Genomic DNA, 15,427 nt, shown 5'->3' with positions numbered 1-15,427 from the left:
AAGTAACTTATAAAGGTAAACCGATCAGACTTACACCTGACTTCTCGATGGAAACTATGAAAGCCAGAAGGTCCTGGATAGAGGTTCTGCAGAAGCTAAGAGACCATGGATGCAAACCCAAACTACTATACCCAGCCAAGCTATCATTCATTATCAATGGAGAAAACAAAACATTCCAGGATAAGAACAAATTTAAACAATACGTAGCCACAAATCCAGCCCTACAGAAAGTAATAGAAGGAAAATCGCAACCCAAGGAATCCAACACTGCCAACACTGCCTACAATAACCCAGGCATCTAATGACCCTTCACGAGCACATCTCAAAGAAGGGAGACAATCTCTACTACCAAAAGCAATAAGAATAACCGGAGTAAACAACCACTGGTCATTAATATCACTTAATATTAATGGGCTCAATTCACCTATAAAAAGGCACAGGCTAAAAGATTGGATACGAAAACAGGATCCAACATTCTGCTGTTTGCAAGAAACACATCTCAACCACAAAGACAGGCACCTACTCAGAGTAAAGGGTTGGGAAAAGGTCTTTCAAGCAAATGGTCCTAAGAAAAAAGCAGGTGTGGCCATACTAATTTCTAACAAAACTGACTTCAAACTAAAATCAATCAGAAGAGACCGAGACGGTCACTTTATACTCATAACAGGAACAATTCATCAGGAGGAGGTCTCAATCCTGAATATATACGCCCCCAATATAAAAGCACCTACTTATGTAAAAGAAATATTACTAGAACTCAAGGCAGACATCAAACCACACACACTAGTAGTAGGAGACTTCAACACACCTCTCTCTCCAAGGGACAGGTCAATCAGACAGAAACCTAATAGAGAATTAAGAGAATTATTGGAGGTAATGAAGCAAATGGACTTAACAGACATCTATAGAACATTCCACCCAAATAGGAAAGAATATACCTTCTTCTCTGCAGCTCATGGAACCTTCTCAAAAATTGACCACATACTCGGAAACAAAGGAAACCTCCACAGATACAAAAAAATATCAGTATCCACCTGTGTCTTATCAGATCATCACGGATTAAAGTTAGAAGGCAACAACCACGCTGCCACCAAAAAACCGACAAACTCATGGAAACTGAACAGTCAACTACTGAACCACACCTGGGTCAAGGAAGAAATCAAGAAAGAAATTAAAGTCTTCCTTGAATTTAATGAAAATAAAGGGACAACATACTCAAACCTATGGGACACAATGAAAGCAGTGCTAAGAGGAAAGTTCATAGCACTAAGTGCCCACTTAAAGAAAACGGAGAATGCATACATTGGGGACTTAACAACACACCTGAAAGCTCTAGAACAAAAAGAAGCAGACGCGCCCAGGAGAAGTAGAAGACTGGAAATAATAAAACTGAGGGCTGAAATCAACAAAATAGAAACACAGAAAACAGTCCAAAGAATCAATGAAACAAAAAGCTGGTTCTTGGAGAAAATCAACAAGATCGACAAACCCCTATCCAAACTAATTAAACGACAGAGAGAGAACACGCAAATAAATAAGATCAGAAATGAAAAGGGGGACATAACCACAGACACAGAGGAAATTCAGAGAATCATTAGATCTTACTACAAAAGCCTGTATGCCACAAAACTGGAAAATACAAAAGAAATGGACATTTTTTTAAATAAGTACCACATACCAAAGCTAAACCAAGACCAGGTGAATGATCTAAATAGACCGGTTTCTCGCGAAGAATTAGAAATGGTTATCAAAAATCTCCCTTCGAAAAAAAGCCCAGGACCAGATGGTTTCAATGCAGAATTCTACCAGAACTTCCAAGAAGAACTAATACCTATACTCCTTAATGTATTTCACAATATAGAATCAGAAGAGTCATTGCCAAATTCCTTTTATGAAGCTACAGTTACCCTGATACCAAAACCACAAAAAGACCCAACCAAGAAAGAGAATTACAGACCGATCTCACTCATGAACATCGACGCAAAAATTTTCAATAAAATACTGGCAAACCGAATCCAAGAACACATAAGAAAAATTATCCATTATGATCAAGTAGGCTTCATCCCAGAGATGCAGGGCTGGTTCAACATACGCAAATCTATCAATGTAATCCACCATATAAATAAACTGAAAGAAAAAAACCATATGATCATTTCACTAGATGCTGAAAAAGCATTCGACAAAATTCAACACCCCTTTATGATAAAGGTCTTGGAGAGAATAGGGATACAAGGGTCCTACCTAAATATAATAAAAGCTATTTACAGCAAGCCAACAGCTAACATTAAATTAAACGGAGAAAAACTCAAAGCCATCCCACTTAAATCAGGAACACGACAAGGATGTCCACTCTCTCCATACCTCTTCAATATAGTGCTTGAAATTCTAGCAATAGCAATAAGACAACATAAGGAGATCAAGGGGATTCGTATTGGAAAGGAAGAAGTTAAGCTTTCGTTATTTGCAGATGATATGATAGTGTACATAAGCGACCCCAAAAATTCTACCAAAGAACTCCTACAGCTGATAAACAGCTTTAGTAATGTGGCAGGATACAAGATCAACTCCAAAAAATCAGTGGCCTTCCTATACACTAAGGATAAGGAAGCAGAGAGGGAAATCAGAGAAGCATCACCTTTCACGATAGCCACAAATAGCATAAAATACCTTGGGGTAACCCTGACCAAGGAAGTGAAAGATCTACTTGACAAGAACTATAAGTCTTTGAAGAAAGAAATTGAAGAAGACACCAGAAAATGGAAAGACCTCCCTTGCTCTTGGATTGGGAGGATCAACATAGTAAAAATGGCAATTCTACCAAAAGCAATCTATAGATTCAATGCAATCCCCATCAAAATCCCATCAAAATTCTTCACAGATCTGGAGAAGACAATAATCAACTTTATATGGAAAAACAAAAAACCCAGGATAGCCAAAACAATCTTATACAATAAAGGATTGTCTGGAGGCATTACCATCCCTGACTTCAAACTCTATTACAGAGCTACAGTATTGAAAACAGCTTGGTATTGGCATAAAAACAGAGAAGTCGACCAATGGAATCGAATAGAAGACCCTGACATTAACCCACAAACCTATGAACACCTGATCTTCGATAAAGGAGCTAAAAGTATACAATGGAAAAAAGAGAGCATCTTCAACAAATGGTGCTGGCAAAACTGGATGTCAATCTGTAGAAGAATGAAAATAGATCCATATCTATCACCATGCACAAAACTCAAATCCAAATGGATTAAAGACCTCAATATCAGTCCGAACACACTGAACCTGATAGAAGAGAAAGTGGGAAGTACTCTACAGCACATGGGCACAGGAGACCACTTCCTATGTATAACCCCAGCAGCACAGACACTAAGGGCATCATTGAATAAATGGGACTCCCTGAGGCTGAGAAGCTTCTGTAAAGCAAAGGACACTGTCACTAAGACAAAAAGACAACCCACTGACTGGGAGAAGATCTTCACCAACCCTGCTACTGACAAAGGTTTGATCTCCAAAATATATAAAGAACTCAAGAAACTAGACCGTAAAAGGCTAATCAACCCACTTATAAAGTGGGGCACTGATCTGAACAGAGAATTCTCAACAGAAGAACTTCAAATGGCCAAAAGACACTTAAGGTCATGCTCAACTTCCTTAGCAATCAGGGAAATGCAAATCAAGACAACTTTAAGATACCACCTTACACCTGTCAGAATGGCGAAAATAAAAAACACCAATGATAGCCTTTGCTGGAGAGGTTGTGGAGAAAGGGGTACACTCACCCATTGCTGGTGGGAATGCAAACTTGTGCAACCACTCTGGAAAGCAGTGTTTCGGTTTCTCAGGAAATTCGGGATCAACCTACCCCTGGATCCAGCAATACCACTCTTGGGAATATACCCAAGAGAGGCCCTATCATACAACAAAAGTATATGCTCAACTATGTTCATGGCAGCATTGTTTGTAATAGCCAGAACCTGGAAACAACCTAGATGCCCTTCAACGGAAGAATGGATGAAGAAAGTATGGAATATATACATATTAGAGTATTACTCAGCAGTAAAAAACAAGGACTTCTTGAATTTTGCATACAAATGGATGGAAATAGAAAACACTATCCTGAGTGAGGTAAGCCAGACCCAAAAAGAGGAACATGGGATGTACTCACTCATATTTGGTTTCTAGCCATAAATAAAGGACATTGAGCTTATAATTCATGTTCCTAGAGAAGCTAAATAAGAAGGTGAATCCAAAGACAAACACATAGGCATCCTCAGGAATATTAACCTTCATCAGGCGATGAAAGGAGACAGAGACAGAGACCCACACGGGAGCACCGGACAGAAATCTCAAGGTCCAAATCAGGAGCAGAAGGAGACGGAGCACGAGCAAGGAACTCAGGACCACGAGGGGTGCACCCACACACTGAGACAATGGGGATGTTCTATTGGGATCTCACCAAGGCCAGCTGGCCTAGGTCTGAAAAAACATGGGATAAATCCGGACTAGCTGAACATAGCGGACAATGAGGAATACTGAGAATTCAAGAACAATTGCAGTGGGTTTTTGATCCTACTGCACGTACTGGCTTTGTGGGAGCCTAGGCAGTTTGGATGCTCACCTTACGAGACCTGGATAGAGGTGGGCAGTCCTTGGGCTTCCCACAGGTCAGGGAACCCTGATTGCTCTTCGAGCAGATGAGGGAGGGGGAATTGATCGGGGGAGGGGGAGGGAAATGGGAAGCGGTTGTGGGGACGAGGCAGAAATCCTTAATAAATAAATAAATTTAAAAAAAAAAAAAAAAAAACAATACGTAGCCACAAATCCACCCTTACAGAAAATAATAGAAGGAAAATCACTAACCAAGGAGTCCAACAATGACCACAATAACTCAGACATCTAGAGACCCTTCACCAGCGCAAATCAAAGAAGGGAAAAACACAAACCCTACTACTAAAAAAGTGACCGGAGTTAACAACCACTGGTCATTAATATCACTTAATGTCAATGGGCTCCACTCAACTATAAAAAGGCACAGGCTAAGAGATTGGATACGAAAACAGGATCCAACATTCTGCTGTTTACAAGAAACACACCTCAACCACAAAGACAGGCACCTACTCAGAGTAAAGGGCTGGGAAAAGGCTTATCAAGCAAATGGACCTAAGAAACAAGCAGGTGTGGCCATACTAATTTCTTTTTTTTTATTTTTCTTTTTTTTTAATTTTTTTTTAATTTATTTATTTATTAAGGATTTCTGCCTCGTCCCCACAACCGCTTCCCATTTCCCTCCCCCTCCCCCGATTAAGTCCCCCTCCCTCATCTGCTCGAAGAGCAATCAGGGTTCCCTGACCTGTGGGAAGCCCAAGGACTGCCCACCTCTATCCAGGTCTCGTAAGGTGTGCATGCAAACTGCCTAGGCTCCCACAAAGCCAGGACGTGCCATACTAATTTCTAACAAAGTTGACTTCAAACTTAAATCAATCAGAAGAGATGGAGAGGGACATTTTATACTCATAACAGGAACAATTCATCAGGAAGAAGTCTCAATCCAGAATATCTATGCCCCTAATATAAAAGCACCCACGGACGTAAAAGAAACATTACTAAAACTCAAGTCAGCCATCAAACGGCACACACTAATAGTAGGAGACTTCAACAATCCTCTCTCACCAATGGACAGGTCAATCAGACAGAAACCTAACAGAGAAATTAGAGAATTAATGGAGGTAATGAAGCAAATGGATTTAACAGACATCTATAGATTATTCCACCCAAAGAGGAAAGAATATACCTTCTTCTCTGCAGCTCATGGAACCTTCTCGAAAATTGACCACATACTCGGTAACAAAGCTAACTTACACAGTTACAAAAAAATATTAGTAACCACCTGTGTTTTATCAGATCACCATGGATTAAAGTTAGAATTCAACAACAATGCTACCCCCAGAAAGCCTACAAACTCATGGAAACTGAACAGTCAACTACTGAACCATACCTGGGTTAAGGAAGAAATAAAGAAAGAAATTAAAGTCTTCCTTGAATTCAATGAAAATAAAGAAACAACATACTCGAACTTATGGGACACTATGAAAGCAGTTCTAAGAGGAAAGTTCATAGGACTAAGTGCCCACTAAAAGGAAACAGAGAAAGCACATATTGGAGACTTAACAGCCCACCTGAAAGCTCTTGAAAAAAAAGAAGCAGACTCACCTAGGAGGAGTAGAAGACTGGAAATAATCAAACTGAAGGCTGAAATCAACAAAATAGAAACACAGAAAACAATCCAAAGAATCAATGAAACAAAAAGCTGGTTCCTGGAGAAAATCAACAAGATTGTTAAACCCCTATCAAAACTAATCAAACGACAGAGAGAGAATACGCAAATTAATAAGATCAGAAATGAAAAGGGGGGCATAACCACAGACACAGAGGAAATTCAGAGAGTCATTAGATCTTACTACAAAAGCATGTATGCAACAAAACTGGAAAATGTAAAAGAAATGGATACTTTTTTAGATAAATACCATATACCAAAGTTAAACCAGGACCAAATGAACAATCTAAACAGACCTGTCAGTCGCGAAGAATTAGAAGCTGTTATCAAAAACCTCCCTACCAAAAAAAGCCCAGGACCAGATGGTTTCAATGCAGAATTCTACCAGAACTTCCAAGAAGACCTAATACCTATACTCCTTAATGTATTTCACAATATAGAAACAGAAGGGTCATTACCAAATTCCTTTTATGAAGCTAAAGTTACTCTGATACCAAAACCACACAAAGACTCAACCAGGAAAGAGATTTACAGGCCAGTCTTACTCATGAACATCGACGCAAAAATCCTCAACAAAATACTGGCAAACTGAATCCAAGAACACATCCGAAAAATAATCCATTATGATCAAGTAGGCTTCATCCCAGAGATGCAGGGCTGGTTCAACATACGAAAATCTATCAATGTAATCCACCATATAAATAAACTGAAAGAAAAAAACCATATGATCATTTCATTAGATGCTGAAAAAGCATTTGACAAAATTCAACATACCTTTATGATAAAAGTATTGGAGCGATTAGGGATACAAGGGTCATACCTAAATATAATAAAAGTTATATACAGCAAGCCGACAGTTAACATCAAATTAAATGGAGAGAAACTCAAAGCCATCCCGCTAAACTTAGGAAAACGACAAGGCTGTCCACTATAGCCATACCTCTTCAATATAGTGCTTGAAGTTCTAGCAATAGCAATAAGACAACATAAGGGGATCAAGGGGATTCGATTGGAAAGGAAGAAGTTCAACTTTGGTTATTTGCAGATGATATGATAGTGTACATAAGCGACCCCAAAAACTCCACCAAAGAACTCTTACAGCTGATAAACACCTTTAGTAATGTGGCAGGATACAAGATCAACTCCAAAAAATCAGTCGCCCTCTTATACACAAAGGATATGGAAGCAGAGAGGGAAATCAGAGAAGCTTCACCTTTCACGATAGAAACACATAGCATAAAATATCTTGGAGTAAATCTAACCAAGGAAGTGAAAGATCTATTTGACAAGAACTTTAAGGCATTGAAGAAAGAAATTAAAGAGGATACCAGAAAATGGATGGATCTCCCTTGCTGTTGGATTGGGAGGATCAACATAGTAAAAATGGCAATTCTACCAAAGGCAATTTATAGATTCAATGCAATCCCCATCAAGATCCCATCAAAATTCTTCACAGATCTGGAGAGGACAATAATTAACTTTATATGGAAAAACAAAAAACCCAGGATAGCCAAAACAATCCTATACAATAAAGGATCTTCTGGAGGCATTACCATCCCTGACTTCAAACTCTATTACAGAGCTACAGTAATGAAAACAGTGTGGTACTGGCATAAAAACAGAGAAGTCGACCAATGGAATCGTATATAAGACCCGGACTTTAACCCACAAACCTATGAACACCTCATTTTCGATAAAGGAGCTAAAAGTATACAATGGAAGAAAGAAAGCATCTTCAACAAATGGTGCTGGCACAACTGGATGTCAACCTGTAGAAGTATGAAAATAGACCCATATCTATCACCATGCACAAAACTCAAGTCCAAATGGATTAAAGACCTCAATATCAGCCCTAACACACTGCACCTGATAGAAGAGAAAGTGGGAAGTACCTTACAGGAGATGGGCACAGGCGATCGCTTCCTATGTGTAACCCCAGCAGCACAGACATTAAGGGCAACATTGAATAAATGGGACCCACTAAAACTGAGAAGCTTCTGTAAAGCAAAGGACACTGTCACTAAGACAAAAAGGCAACCTACTGACTGGGAGAAGATCTTCACCAACCCCGCAACAGACAAAGGTCTGATCTCCAAAATATAGAGAGAACACAAGAAACTAGACTTTAAAATGTTAATTAACCCAATTAAAAAATGGGGCACTGAACTGAACAGAGAATTCTCAGCAGAAGAAGTTCAAATGGCCAAAAGACACTTAAGGTCATGCTCAACCTCCTTAGCATTCAGGGATTTCAAATCAAAACAACTTTGAGATATCATCTTACACCTGTCAGAATGGCTAAAGTCAAAAACACCAAGGATAGCCTTTGCTGGAGAGGCTGTGGAGGAAGGGGTACCCTCATCCATTGCAGGTGGGAATGCAATCTTGTGCAACCACTGTGGAAATCAGTGTTTCGGTTTCTCAGGAAATTCGGGATCAACCTACCCCTGGACCCAGCAATACCACTCTTGGGAATATACCCAAGAGATGCCCTATCATCTGACAAAAGCATTTGTTCAACTATATTCATTGCAGCATTATTTTTAATAGCCAGAACCTTGAAACAACTTAGATGCCCTTCAATGGAAGAATGGATGAAGAAAGTATGGAATATATACACATTAGAGTACTACGCTGCGGTAAAAAAACAAGGACTTCTTGAATTTTGCATGCAAATGGATAGGAATAGAAAACACTATCCTGAGTGAGGTAACCCAGACCCAAAAAGAGGAGCCAGGGGTGTACTCACTCATATTTGGTTTCTAGCCATAAACAAAGGACATTGAGCCTATAATTAGTGATCCTAGAGAAGCTAAATAAGAAGGTGAACCCAAGGAAAAACATATAGTTATCCTCTTGGCTATGTGTAGTAGACAAAATAGCCGGGGAGAAAATTGGGATCTTGGGGGTGGGGTGGGATGGGGGTAAGGGGAGATGGGGAGAGATAAGGGAGAAGGGTAGGATGGGGGGAACTTGGGGGAAAAGGATGATTGGGATAAAAGAAGGTTGGATAGGGGAGCACAGAAGCACAATTCTTAGTTAAGGGAGCCACCTTAGGGTTGGCAAGAGACTTGAACCTAGAGTGGCTCCCAGGAGCCCAAGGAGATGTCCCCAGTTAGTTCCTTGGGCAGCTGAGGATAGGGAACCTGAAATGACCCTATCCTATAGCAATATTGACAAATATCTTGCATATCACCATAGAACCTTCATCTGGTGATGGATGGAGATAGAGACAGAGACCCACACTGGAGCACTGGACTGAGCTCCCAAGGTCCCAATGATAGCAGAAGGAGGGAGAACATGAGCAAGGAAGTCGGGACCACGAGGGGTGCACCCACCCACGGAGACAGTGGAGCTGATCTATTGGGAGCTCACCAAGGCCAGCTGGGCTGTGACTGAAAAAGCATGGGATAAAACCATGGCCAACAATGAGGGCTGATGAGAAGCCAAGGACAATGGCACGGGGTTTTGAGCCTACTTCATGTTCTGGCTTTGTTGGAGCCTAGCCAGTTTGGATGTTCACCTTCCAAGACATGGACGGAGGGTGGCGGACCTTGGACTTTCCACAGGGCAGGGAACCCTGACTGCTCTATGGACTTAAGAGGGAGGGGGAGAGGAATTTGGGGGAGGGGGAAAAGTGTGGGAGGAGGGGGAGGGAAATGGGAAGCTGGGAGGAAGCTGATACTTTTTTTTCCTTTTCTCAATAAAAAAAAACTAACCAGCACAGCAAAAAAAAAGAAAAAGAAGAAGCAGAAGATGGAGAATCCTGCTATTTTCTAATTGTTCCATTTTTTATTCTTTTTATTGACCTATACATTTTTCTCTGCTCCCTTCCTTTTCTCCCCCTCACTTCTTCCCTCTTCTATGATTCCCATGCTTCCAATTTGCTCAGGAGATCATTTCTTTTTCTCCTTCCTATAAGATCCATGTATGTCTTTCTTAGGATCCTCTTTGTTGTCTAGGTTCTCTGGACTTGTAGACTGCAGGTTGGCTTCTCTTTGCTTGTACAGAAGTCACTTGTGAGGGAGTACATATTATATTTGTCTTTTTCAGTCTGGGTTACATCACTCAGTATGGTTTTTTTTTCTAAATCCATCCATTTGCCTGCAAATTTCAAGATATTGTTATCATTTTTACCACTGTATAGTACTCCATTGTGTAAATGTGTTACATTTTCTTTAGCTATTTTTCAGTTAAAGGACATATAGATTATTTCCAGGTTCTGACAATTACAAATAATGCTGCTATAAACATAGTTAAGCCTATGTACTTATGGTATGATTGAGCATCCTTCAGGTATATATACACAACAGTGTATTGCTGGGTCTTGAGGTAGATTGTTTCCTAATTTTCTATGAAATTGCCATACTGATTTCCAAAGTAGCTGTACAAGTTTCTACTCCCACAATGGAGAAGGGTTACCCTTACCCCACATTCTCTCCAGCATAAGCTGTCATCAATGTCTTAGATATTGTCCATTCTGACAGCTGAAGATTAAATCTCAGAGCTGTTTTGATTTGCATTTCTCTGACGACTAAGGACGTTGGGCCTTTCCTTAAGTGTCTTTCAGCCATTTGAGATTCATCTATTGAGAGTTCTCTGTTTAGGTCTATCTTTTCCCAATCTGTTTGCAGCTGTCTTGTCCTGTTGACTGTCCTTTGCTTTACAGAAGCTTCTCAGTTTCAGGAGGTAACATTTCTCCTGGAAATGGTACACTTATAGTACTCATGATGTCACAGCAGCTGTGCTTACCTGCACAAGACCTGTACAAATGCAAGCCAACCAAAATCCCAGCACAGAGATGGCAGATGATCTCCAGACCCCACCCCTTACTGGGGAGCTATTGGCAGTGTACAGTTTGTGGAAAAGAGAGATTCTGGGAAAAGGCTAATCAAGCAAATGGACCTAAGAAACAAGCAGGTGTGGCCATACTAATTTCTAACGAAGTTGACTTCAAACTTAAATCAATCAGAAAAGATAGAGAGGGACATTTTATACTCATAACAGGAACAATTCACCAGGAAGAAGTCTCAGTCCTGAATATCTATGCCCCTAATATAAAAGCACCCACGGACGTAAAAGAAACATTACTAAAACTCAAGTCAGCCATCAAACGGCACACACTAATAGTAGGAGACTTCAACAATCCTCTCTCACCAATGGACAGGTCAATCAGACAGAAACCTAACAGAGAAATTAGAGAATTAATGGAGGTAATGAAGCAAATGGATTTAACAGACATCTATAGATTATTCCACCCAAAGAGGAAAGAATATACCTTCTTCTCTGCAGCTCATGGAACCTTCTCGAAAATTGACCACATACTCGGTAACAAAGCTAACTTACACAGTTACAAAAAATATTAGTAACCACCTGTGTTTTATCAGATCACCATGGATTAAAGTTAGAATTCAACAACAATGCTACCCCCAGAAAGCCTACAAACTCATGGAAACTGAACAGTCAACTACTGAACCATACCTGGGTTAAGGAAGAAATAAAGAAAGAAATTAAAGTCTTCCTTGAATTCAATGAAAATAAAGAAACAACATACTCGAACTTATGGGACACTATGAAAGCAGTTCTAAGAGGAAAGTTCATAGGACTAAGTGCCCACTAAAAGGAAACAGAGAAAGCACATATTGGAGACTTAACAGCCCACCTGAAAGCTCTTGAAAAAAAAGAAGCAGACTCACCTAGGAGGAGTAGAAGACTGGAAATAATCAAACTGGGGGCTGAAATCAACAAAATAGAAACACAGAAAACAATCCAAAGAATCAATGAAACAAAAAGCTGGTTCCTGGAGAAAATCAACAAGATTGATAAACCCTTATCCAAACTAATCAAACGACAGAGAGAGAACACGCAAATTAATAACATCAGAAATGAAAAGGGGGGCATAACCACAGACACAGAGGAAATTCAGAGAGTCATTAGATCTTACTACAAAAGCCTGTATGCCACAAAACTGAAAAATGTAAAAGAAATGGACACTTTTTTAGATAAATACCATTTACCAAAATTAAACCAGGACCAGGTGAACAATCTAAACAGACCTGTCAGTCGCGAAGAAATAGAAGCTGTTATCCAAAACCTCCCTGCTTTTGAGGCTGGGGACACTGGTAGGTTGCTGTTGTTCCAGAAGGTGGCCTCATATCCATGAACATGTGGGCAGCACTAATTGACTTTTGAATGAAGAAGGAGGAAAACATCATGAGGTTAGAAGAGAGTGAACTACAAGGAGAAACTATGGATAGATATATTTCATCATAAACATGTGAAATTCTTAAACATAAAAAATTATTATTAGCTACCAGCTAATGAATCAAAGCTGAAATCAGAAATTTCTACCATCTTCTATACTGATACAAAGATATATATTTACCACCAATTCTCATACAATTTTATAACAACCAGAATGGATGGGATAGTGTCAGTTTCAACTTATGACAATGATCTGATTCCGAGAAATTAGCATTTATAAAAACATTCCCCCTCTTCTTTACCACCAGCTGAAGGGACTTATCTATTGCAATGATATTGCAATGGACTGGGCAATGAGAGATGGCTCAGTGGTCAAGAGTGCTTGCTACACAATTGGAAAAAGCAAAGTTTTGGCATCAACAGCCACAGACAATCTGAGCACAGTCCCATGCATGCCTGTGACACAGGAACTGAAGGAAACAGAAGCAAGGGGCTCACTCCAGGTTCAGTGAGAGATTCTGCCTCAAACAAAAAGGCAAGAGTGATAGACACTCTTCCTGTCTATAACTCAATACTGTCTTCTAGAATCCATATACACAGGCATGCATATTCACACATATATACACATACTCCTACATATGCACAACACCCCAAATGCATACACAAAAGAAATAGCCATAATAGAATACACATAAAATCTAAAAAAATATAAACATAATACAAATTGGTATCAAGATTAGAAAAGGAAGATTGACAGACAGTGCCCAATAAAATGAAGAAGAAAATGATAACAAGCAAATGCATTTTACCATTAGCATCATACTTTTAGAGACAAAGATTGTAACTAAACACAAGTTAATATTCCACAGTATCAAAGTCTATCAACTGTTCCAAAAAATTTTACACTGATCCTCAATGCCTACAGGATGTAAAGTTTGAATAAACTCGTAAAACATGAGTAACCATTGTGCTAGAAATTTCGTAAGAAGGCTTTTCTAGCTTAATATATTTTATATCTACTACGACATAAAATTTAAACATTGTATTATGCCAGAATTTAAATAATAACTGCAGCAGCTTTGGCCTGAGCATATTTCTTGGGTGCTTTGACCATTAAGAGTTAATAATGCATTGCTCGAGACATGGCAGCATTGCCAGGATGGCTTCAAGATTGTTTTGGTCAAATGTCCTTGTAGCCAAAGAAGCAACTAGCCTGAGAACAACTTGCCATATTCTTATAGAATCCTTTAAAAAATGTGTTATGGGGTTAGTGAATAAAAATGAAAATTCTTTTTATCAGTGACATCAAAACTTGAGGGAAAATGATTGGAAATGATAACTCTGTTCTGTCAGTTTATTAACAATGACTAAAAGATGAGCAAAAGGAAGTGAAACATGTTCAAAAACAGAAATGATATACTCTATGTTTTGGAACAACATGAATGTATACACACTTACTAAATTCTGTATAAATAAAGAAGCACTCTGGCTGCTAGTCAGTCAGGCTGCAAGACTCTCCCAACCATCTTGGCCTGGCTCACTTCCTTCCCTCACCAACTCCTTATACCCTCTGCTGGGACCTGTTCACTATCGGGGACGGCTGGCTGCAACAAACATCTAAAAATGATACTATTTGTAACAGTGTCAAAATAATAGAGGACCTGGAAGAAAACCTTCTACAAGTCTAGATAAGAAAGTAGAGTTTTCTCTACAAAGAAAACTACAAGAAAGTGAAAAAATAGAACTTGAGGTAAACACTACAGAATGGGAAGACCTTCCATCTTCATGGGTAGGGAGAAATAATGTGGAAATGGGTGTGTGACTGAAAACAATATACGGATTTAATGCATTTCCATTAAAAATTCAATGTCATTCTTCATATAAATTTTTAAACCACTAAAGTTCATATGGAAGAACAAAAGATTCCAAACAACAAAAGTATTCTAAAACAAAAGAACATTTATCCAGTATCAGAATACCTGTTTTCTAATTGTACTGAGCCAACAGAACCAAAGAGCATGTCACTGGCACAAAAAAAAGACTAAGGACAGACATATAAATCAATGGAATGGAATATAGAACATAGATATAAATACATTCAACAGAAGCCACCTGATTTCCAACAAAGGTACCAGAAGTATACACTGAAAAAAGGTTATCTCTTCAACAAACCATGCTATAGAAATGGGGCATAGATAAATGAAACTAGTACTATATCTCTCACTCTGTACAGAAACTAGTTCAAATATGTTGACTTTAATGTAAGACCTGAAGTTTTGAAATAGCTACAGGAAATTTTATTGAAAACATGGGTAAAGACTTTTTAAAGAATTTGCAAAATTATTCCAGTACTTCTGGAAAAACTCGTAAGAGTGGAAAAATGGGATTACATGAAATTTCAAAGTTTCTTCATAAAAAGGAAACAATTATGAAATAAAAATATCACCAAAAGATTGTGAAGAAATCTTAGACAGATCTGACTAATGTCTCAAATATCTACGGAACTCAAAAGACACCAGATATATCACCCAATCAATAAAAAGACAAATTAATTACACTGTAAATTCTCATCAGAAAAAAATATAAATGATCAATACACATATGTTTTAAATGTTCAATATCAAAAGCAGCAATTGTGGAAATGCAAATTCTAGCCATTATACCACTATAGGTATCTGGGGAAAACAAATCTGAACCACACTGAGATTCCACCTCATCCTAGTCATAACTTTTAATCCAAAATACAACTAATCCAAACATGGACACAGGAATAGGACAGGGGATTCTCTTAGTCACTACCACTGTAAATAAAAGTAATACGAAGGTTCCTCAAGCAACAGAACTACCATGCAATCTGTCTACTGTAGGAATCCACCAACAGAATAGAAGGATCTAAGCAAACCACAAAGACAACTTGGTACATCAATGCTTATTGGAGCAAGA

This window comes from Microtus oregoni, unplaced genomic scaffold (assembly GCF_018167655.1).
Source record: "Microtus oregoni isolate MIOR12 unplaced genomic scaffold, Mior012 000001F_ref0000356, whole genome shotgun sequence".
In the NCBI taxonomy this organism is placed as follows: Eukaryota; Metazoa; Chordata; class Mammalia; order Rodentia; family Cricetidae; genus Microtus; species Microtus oregoni.
This window is presented reverse-complemented; position numbering follows the sequence as displayed.